General features: G+C 37.6%; 1 pseudogene; it reads left to right on the top strand.

The window, feature by feature from the left end:
* Window positions 1-2,058: 2,058 nt before the first annotated feature.
* LOC106027022 (heterogeneous nuclear ribonucleoprotein A3-like) lies at window positions 2,059-3,207 on the top strand (annotated as a pseudogene).
* The last annotated feature ends 6,021 nt before the right edge of the window (window positions 3,208-9,228 follow it).

Below are 9,228 nucleotides of genomic sequence, written 5' to 3'. Positions count from 1 at the left end.
TATGTACCAAGTCTTAAAGAAAAAGAAAACATTGAATTAAGCTATAGGATGTGAATAAATGTCCCCATGGTGAGGTCCTTCAAATATGAGTCCCCTGTGGGAAATTCCTGGTGTCTTAAGTTACTGTTTAGTTGTCCAGATTTCTTTAAAAACAACGGACAGCTGGCATTACCACGCTGCCTCTGAAGTCTTTCTGGCTTTGAATCAGAGCCAGATCAACACAAAAGGCTTATATTTCTTCCTTAACTGTGATGCTAAAATAAAACATATGAGGTCTAAAACAGAATAGCTGAATGGGATTATCAGATCCCTGCAGCGGTGGGAAGTCACAAAGAAAGACAAAACAATCTTCTGCCTCACACTTGGTTTTGAAATTCCATCCCTTCAGCTCCTCTGTGCTTCTTTTGCAAAGGGCAGACTTTATTTCTGCCAGAATCTTTGCAGCAGAGCCAATAGAATTTATCTCAAGCTTGGCAGCCAATATACATTATCCACAGGTTTCTGGCTAAACTATTAAAATTAATCAGGTGGCAAACTTTCATTTTAGAGGCGCTAATAAACAAGAGAACCAGATTCCCAGGGGGTGGAAATGTCAGTAAATATAGCAGCTTTAAAAGGAGGAAATTCTTCAAAATGTCTCAGGATGTACTCAAGTTTTAGGCAAATGAACCTAAACTACATATACAGTATAGGCAAAACCATTCATTTTTATTGAGGCATTTTTCAATGCAAGAAAAATCATGTCCATCCTAAACACAGGATTTCGAGCAAATTTTGAAAGCTCACTCGTGGAATGATAGTGAAGGAAAGTGTGTAAAGACACTGTTTTTCTTGTGGGTAGTGAGTTCTGAGCAGGGCATTTCATGATTTAAGGCCGGTTCTTGTACTTTTGGCAACACACAGGAGAAGAATAGAAATGTTCATCAGATATTTCATGCCATCTATGTTTTGTTTTAACATTCATGCAGTTAAGAATGAGACATGCATATTTTGAGCAAAAGTGGCATGCATTAGTTCCTTCCAGACCAGAGCCTACAAGAGTCTTGTGAGTGTCAGACTTCTCTTTTCCAAAAGCAGTGACACGTGGGATTGCAGAAAGGAAGTTTCACCGCATTTAGATCCCTGAGGAATGATAAGGGTTTTCCCCTTCCAGTCCCAAACTTGTCAGGTATGCAGTGCATAAAGGAAATAAACACTTACTGCATTAAGGTACTAGTATCTCAAGCCTGATTGGTAATGAAGTGAATCTAACTTGTCTTGATTACTCATAAAATTAGTACTGATGTTGTGATGTGGTCTCAGAAACCCTGAAATGGTAGAGGGCCAGCAAATTAGGGAAAATGTACCAGGAAAGTAGTGATCCTCATTGCACAACAGCAAACTATTTGGTATCACAGTCCGCAGAAGCAGCTTTGAAGGATGCTATCATGTTTATTGAATTTCACCTCTGGGGAAGCGAATAAATGCAAAACGGTAGTAGTGAGTAGTTGTGGCTTAGAGAGTGATTAGTTTGGGTTTACAGAGAGAGGAGATAAACATGTGAAAAGTTGTAAAGAACAATGGAAAGTAATGGGGAAATACATGGGAAAACACATGGGAAAAGCATAATCTGGCAATAATGAAAAGGCTCCATTTGAATGACAATAATGATCTTCCAGAAAATTTAGAATAAGTCCTATGGCATTCAAAGCAGTTGTCAAATCTTTCAATGAATAATATACAAGGATTGAGTTCAAGAGATGTTGTCCAGGAGAGTATATTGATTAATTAATTACCTCAGGTCAAAGGTTATATCAAGTAGGTTCCATTTCTTATTCAAGGGTTATGTGGAGTAGGTTCTATTTCTTATTCAAGGGTCATTGTCTCCACCATTAATGAAGTACAGATGCATTGGTGTTACAAATACAAAAAAAAAATATATACAACAAATGTGAGACCAGCATTTTAAAAGAACTGGGTGCCTCTCAGTCTCTTACTGAACTCAAGTTGAGAGAGGCAAGTCTGCTCTCAAAATGGTGATAAAACTACCACCTGGTTGCCCCTAACTGGCCTCTGGCCATGGCCACTGGGGGGAAGGAAGGCCACGATCCAAAGAAGCCAGAGCAATTGAGGAAGCCATTGATTGGTGGCCTGAGCTTTGAAGCTGATAGTTGATAATTTAGGAGAACATTCTGAGAAATGGGGCACATTCACGGATTGTGTGGTAATGAGAGATCCCCAAACAAAATTCTCCAGAGGCTTTGGTTTTGTGACTTATTCTTGTGTTGAAGAGGTGGCTGCAGCAATGTTTCAGACCACACAGAGTTGAGGGGAGTGTCCTGGAACCAAAGAGAGCTGTTTCTAGAGAGGATTCGTTAAACCTTATCTAACAGTGAAGAAAGGTTTTGTTGGTGCTATCAAGCAAGATTCAGAAGAATATAATTTGAGAGACTACTTTGTAAAGTATGGCAAGATTGAAACCCTAGAAGTTATGGAAGACAGGCAAGTGGGATAAAGAGAGGATTATTTTGTAACTTTTGATGATCATGTTATAGTTGATAACGTTATTGTTCAGAACTACCACACTACTAGTGGGTATAACTGGGAAGTGACAAAGGCCCTTCTGAACAAGAGATGCAGTCTACTGGATCACAAGGAGGTCATGGAGTTGGATTTGGCAATTTTATGGGTCATGGAGGAAAATTTGGAGATGGTGGAGGGAATTTTGGCTGTGGTGGAAACTTTGGTGGAAGAGGAGTCTATGGTGGTGGAGGAGGTGGCGCCAGAGGAAGTTATGAAAGAGGTGACAGTGGATATAATGAATTTAGAAGTGGTAGTAATGATGGTGGGTCTAGTTACAGTACTGGAGGGGGATACGGTGGTGTTGGACCAGGATGTGGAAACCAAGGTGGTGGGTTTGGTGGTGGTAGAAGAGGATATGATGCTTACAACAAACAAAGGAGGAAATTTTGGTGTTGGTGACTATGGCGGTGGTGGGAACTATCATGATTTTGGAAATTATAGTGGATAATAGCAGTCAAATTATGGACCTGTGAAGGGGGGTAGTTTGGTGGCTGAAGCTCTGGCAGTCCCTATGGCGGTGGTTATTGATCTGGCGGTGGAAGCGGTGGATATAGTAGCAGAGGGTTTAAAAAGAATAGCAGAAAAGAGCTACAGTTTTTAGCAGGAGAGAGAGCAAGTTGTCAGGGAGGCTGCAGGTTACTTTGAGAGAGTCATCTCAGATGCATCCGAGGAGCTGTAAAAACTTGCCACAGAAGGAACGATGATCCATAGTTAGAAGTTACTGCAGCTTAGACAGGAAACTGTTCTGTCTCAGGGCTGTCATAACCACAGTTTGCAAAAGTACAGCTATTGGTTAATGCAATGTAGTATCCATTAGATGTACATTCCTGAGGTGTTTTATCTGGTGTAGCTTGGTCTTTTTCTTTCTTTTCATTATATCAAGTGAATTGCCCAGCAAATTGTGGTGGTGTTACCAGGAATAAAAAAAAAATTAAGGAATTTTAAACTTTTAAGTATTCTTTAGTTCAGTTTTTCTGCACTTTAGTACAGAAACTTTAACAAAATGCAGTTCTGAAGGTGTTTCCTTGTGGGTCCTCAAGTAAAGATGATTGCTAATTACTATTTTGTATGAATTAAGTTGTACTACTTTCTATGAATAAAGTTAGCTGTAAAGAAATACCTACTAACTTCCAGATAAAGGGGAATAAATCTATTCTCCCCATTTCAAATCAAGACACAAACGAGCATTGACGTGGAGAGAATAGATATTTGTGGGTTTGCAATGTGTGTTTTAGATAAAAGAGCATTAGGTATTCAAATTAGCATATTTGTGAATTTAGTAACATCAAATTACTTTCAAAAGAAAAATCTCAAAATTCATAAATTTTTTGCTCATTTTCTTTCAAAGTGTAATCATGATTTTCAGTGTGTTAGATTTGCTGATTCCTAGCTATGTTTAAAACATCTCCATTCTGCTTTTACCCGGTTCACATTTAAACTACTCCCATAGTTTTTGGGTGTAAAGAAATGTCTACTGCCCTCTATTATATTCTGGAAAAATAATGTGGAAAAATAATTCCCACATTAAAAATAAATAATTTGTTGAGACACAGAACCACTAAGCCTACTATGTCTGAGCAAATTAGTGGATACTTGGTTTTGTTTTTTCTTTTCAAACCACACAAGAGGCCCTGTTTTACATCTTGAGTTACTATTTGGGTTTTTTTCCTTTCCCCTAATACAAGATTCCAGAACAAGAGAATAAAAAGCATGTATTATCAAACCCTAAACTGGCTGGCATGCTTTCTCCTGTTTTTACTCTATATGTTTTGTTGATTGAAATCAAGGACTGTTTAGGTGTAATTGTTAAAAATCATCTAACAGCAGAAATGAAGCACAATTGCTTTGTACAAGCATCTCACTCCCCAAAGACCTGGATTCACATTTGGATAATCTTCAAGTTCTTAAATTCCCAAAGAACATATTGTGTTATTCCTTGTGTGCATTTTAACCTATATCATGCTGCTGTGAGTTGTCAATTTGTTTGGAAGACTCCGGTTGAGTATTTTAGATTTTAAGTCCTATAAATATAAATCAGTGTCTACTGTTTAGCACCAGCTAGTGCTTAAAATTTCTTCCATTCAGTCCCTAAGTATGTGCCCTGCTGTTACTTTTTCTTTGGCGACTGAACACTGAATTTAAGATTTTTATTTGGTTTTAAAAGTACTAAGCAAAACAAGCAATAAAAAGGGGGAATGGGGCGCGCTAGTCCGAATATGCTCTGTTGTTGCTCTAATTCTCTGCCTCTGTGCATTAGCAATACATGGATGCATGCAGGGTCAGCATGGAAATCAGGCTTCACAGATACTGCAGTTTTCTAGAAAACACTCCCAAACTATAAATGTAACAGAAAACAACAACAATAGAAAGAAAAGGAAAGAAAAGAACTGGATGTTTTGGGAGAAATAGTAGTAATTACTTACCTTTGGAAATGACTAAAAGCGAAAAATATGAAGCCTACTAATTTTTTTGAGACACTCACAAAGAAACTGAGAGCCTGCACTGTAATATTTTGTACCACAGCCTTCTCTGGAGAGATAAAAAGTTATCTCAAAAGTTAGTTTTGCATAGGGCAAGGAGGATAATGAACCCCTGAGCCTGAGGTTACAGTCAGCTAGGAAGGGAGCAGTCTTTTTTTTTTTTTAAGAGAGAAAAATAAACAAAAATAAAAATAATATTACAGAGTTTCAAAACTACGAGTTTTGGTTATCAGAAGAGCCATGCTCCAAGGATTCCTGTACATTCTAATGCCTTGTGACACAAGGCAGAGCCATGTGACTAATGATATACCAGGTTTAAAGTCTGCGGGTATTTTCTTCTTCCGCTGTGGTGACCAGTAACATTTCCAAGAATGGGTATTTCCATCAGCTGACGTGCTTGGGGGAGCCTTGGGAAGCCATTGTCTCCCTCCACTCCTGTATAGCTGATTGCTTATGAAAAAGAAAAAAAGCTTCATTAGGAGAAACAACTTAGATTATTCAATAACCTTGTTATTGCCAAGTAACTTACCTTAATCTGGGTAACACACGAAAATATATGAAATATAATTTCTACAGAATGAGAAAGTGCCAGTATAAGACCAAAGAACTTCTATAGTAACAGTACAGGTAGAACAATAGAGACAGAGGTGACACCTTAAGACCATTCAGTATAATCCCAGACTGAAAGGCATATTCTTTTGCTCTTGAACATGAAAGCCTAACTTGCATGTATGTGTGTCTTTTCTGTCACCAGGTGCCATTTCTATACTTGTGTTCTCTGATAAATGTAGTTATTTTCTTTCACTATAGAGTGTAAGCTTTGTAATTCTTTGCTTGCCACACAGAAGAGCTTGGAATCTGCCAGATCCACCATACAATAGCTTTAAGAGAGAACATCGGTCACTAGTAAAAAGGATGCAGAAAGAGCCTGAAATTTGGAATCCAGTACCCTTTACTTGAATTTGTTCTTTTATATCTCTTTAAATGTGTGCTTCTGACCAGGATATTTAAACTCTTTATCTGCAATTTCATTATAACTAAAGTAAGAAGCCAAAACTACCATACAAATTGTTGTAATGATTAAAGAAAAAAACCTCCAAAAAAAAAAAAAATCAAAGAGAATATGACAGAGTCAAAAAATTAAGATTTAATGATGGGTATGCCAGTATTTATGTCCTGGAACTAAATAAAAGCTGGTCACCTTGTAGCATGCAGCCTATGTTATTAATATAGTGTAAGTCTCTGGACATCCAAATATTGAGTTTTAAGTGTTAAAACAAGAATAATGATTGTCTCTCCTTCAAATGTTGGCTGTGGGTTACAACAATTCCTATAAAATACATACCTCCCTGCTTGGCAAGTGTGGTGTTAATGTCAGTGTCTGTTAATAGTATGGTCTTTATGTCATCACTATGACTGGATCGTTGATTGGATGGCATCAATTTAACAGATGCTACAAAATTGAGGAAGATTGTGAAAAGAAAGGTAGGTGCAGAAAGACTTTGATAATTGGTTTTTTAAGGAAGGTTTGAAAGTACTCTAAACCAGAGTGCTCTGATCCCTCATCACACACCAAACAACAATCTACATTTGCAGTATTTATTCCTGTGAGGAGAGATAATCAAGTTAATGGCATGGAAATTGAATGTTGACCTTTCTAAGGTGTCAGGAAGCCTTTCAATAGTCATTGGGTAAATATATTCTTCTATGACAGCCACTCTAGTGGGCTAATTATGAGTAATTGTTCTTCGTTAATTATTCATCTCATTTGTTGAACAAGTACTTGATCTATTTAATTATTTAATTACAAGATTTTAACTGTAGTAAGTGAATGCCATGTTAAATGGAGGGAATACGTCCATAAAAGGGATACAACTTTTTTCATGAGTTTATAACCACAAGATACTGGAAGAGTAAGTCATCATCTTCATTTCTATCAGCGTTCCTAGCACTTTGCTCAGCCCTGATTTTTCACATGTATATGATCACAACAGTAATCTTTCATGTGGGGACAATGACCATGACTGTGCCATGCTGATACCTGACCGGTGCAGCTCCCCAATGAAACAGGAGACAGGAGACGCTCTTGTGGACGACAGTTAACTGCTGCTTTATTCACGCGGGCTCTGGTTTATATATTTGGCCGTGACCAATCACAGGCTGCCACGAGGAAGCAGGGCGGGAATAGGACGCAGGCTCCGGCTACCATATCCAGCTGTGGCCAATCAGGAGTTGCCACAGAGTACGGAGTGAGCACGAAGTGCGCACCGGTTGGCTAATTTAAAGAGGGACGTAGCGCATTGCGGAAGCTGGCGTGGTCCTTAGTCCCGGGTGGGGTATGGTATGTTGAGCGCCTGCGCCCAACAGATACCAATAGTACTAAAACTAAAAGTAGACTGAGAACTTTATTTACAGTAAATCTGGAGGCTGATACAGGAGTATCACAAGTTTAAGACTAACACAGATGACTTTGAACCTGTTTCAAAATAAAAAATAAGATAAAAAAAAAAAAAGCCTGGACTTGCTCAATAGTAAAGTACTTTTTAATATGCCTGAGGCCCAGAATCCAATCACCAGTATTACCAGAAAAACTTCTTTACTTAATTAAAGCTAGAAGAAAAATTGATGAATGAAATTAAATATACACAGAATAGCCCTATATTTTAATATTCATAATATTACTAAAGGAAACTATATAAATACAAAACTTACTTTAAGCTTTTTGATAAGATTTTTATTGAACTTTGCATATATAGTACTTTCAATGATTAAATAAAATTAAAATAATATTTTATTTCCTTAGTCTGCAGTAGATTCAATTTCACTTTTCCTGTTATGTTACTTGACTCATAAAAAGACATAGAAAGCCTGAATGTCTTTGTGTCTTATATTAAGCCAATGATTTGCACAAGTTTTGAGTTGAAATACAGTAAATGAGATCAGGCAGACCTACACTGAACTCTGAATCAGATTTATATTTAAAAAATTGGTCTTTTATGCCTACATTAAGTCTTTTCTTTCAGTTACATAATGCATTCAACAAGTATATAAGGGTTGAACTCAAAAATCCATTTTTTGAGATATCCTCACTAACTGCCAGGAGAGCCAGAGCTAGACAAGATAGACATGGCCTTTATATATTAGTAGAACATGGTGCCTAGAACACAAGTCCCTATCCACAACAACTGGAAAAGGCAAATTGGGATACTAAATCAGAGTTACAGCAGCAAATTCAGGTTAGCTTCCTAAGACCAACAGCTCAACAAAGTATTAAAAAGACCCATATTCTGTTAGCAGTTCAATCACGTACTTACATTTAACACTGATATAACTAAATTAAATGATAGTGTTGATATCACTTAACAGATTAATGTAAATTCCCCTGTTGTTATCCTAGTGCATTCTCCAGGTAATGTACCTGTTTGTTGTATTCCTTCTGTGAAAACTAAATGTCATTTTTATGATTGCTGAGTTTCCATGTTGTATTTCCTAATGAAATGTATGCAACTCATTGATATACACAACTAGTAAGCATGAAAAGTAGTGTGTTCCTCCTAGAAAGTAACTTGCCAATAAATATACATAAAACCCTATATAGAATGTGCATCTATTATGGGTCTAGAATGCCCCCCAAAGGCTAATATGTTTATAGAGACGAGGCTTCTGGAAGGTGATTGGTCTATGGGAGCATCAACTTACCGGTGGGTTAATGCACTGGAGAGTTTGAGCTGAACATGAAGCTGTGGGCAGAGTCTGGCTGCAAGAGGAAGGTCACCAAGGGAGTGACCTGGACAGCTGTGTTTCCTTCCCTGTCTCCTCTGCACAGTCTGTGCTTCCTGGCGGCATGACCTGACCGGGTTTCCTCCACCTGACCCCTCTACCTTGCCCTTTCTCCTTGGAGCCAGATGACTATGGCCAGCATGTTCTAAAACTCCAGACCCAGAATAAATCTGTCCTCCTTCAAGTAATAAATATTGAATATTTTGCCCAGCTATAAGAAAGAGACTGAGCCAATACCTTGGACTTAATAATTCTATTTTTAGAATTATTTTTCTAACAACTGGTGCACTCAAGGATTTGCATTTTGGTATTTTTATTAGAGGATTAGTTTTTTTTTCTTTTTTTGCATATGCATATATTGTTCATTAGAGCATATTTTATAGACATTGGGTTTCATTGTAGTATT

Source organism: Cavia porcellus, unplaced genomic scaffold (assembly GCF_034190915.1).
Source record: "Cavia porcellus strain 051 isolate PalLab524CR breed Dunkin Hartley unplaced genomic scaffold, mCavPor4.1 scaffold_6, whole genome shotgun sequence".
Classification (NCBI taxonomy): domain Eukaryota; kingdom Metazoa; phylum Chordata; class Mammalia; order Rodentia; family Caviidae; genus Cavia; species Cavia porcellus.
Note: the sequence above shows the minus strand (reverse complement) of the source record. Positions and strands in the feature narration are given on the sequence as shown.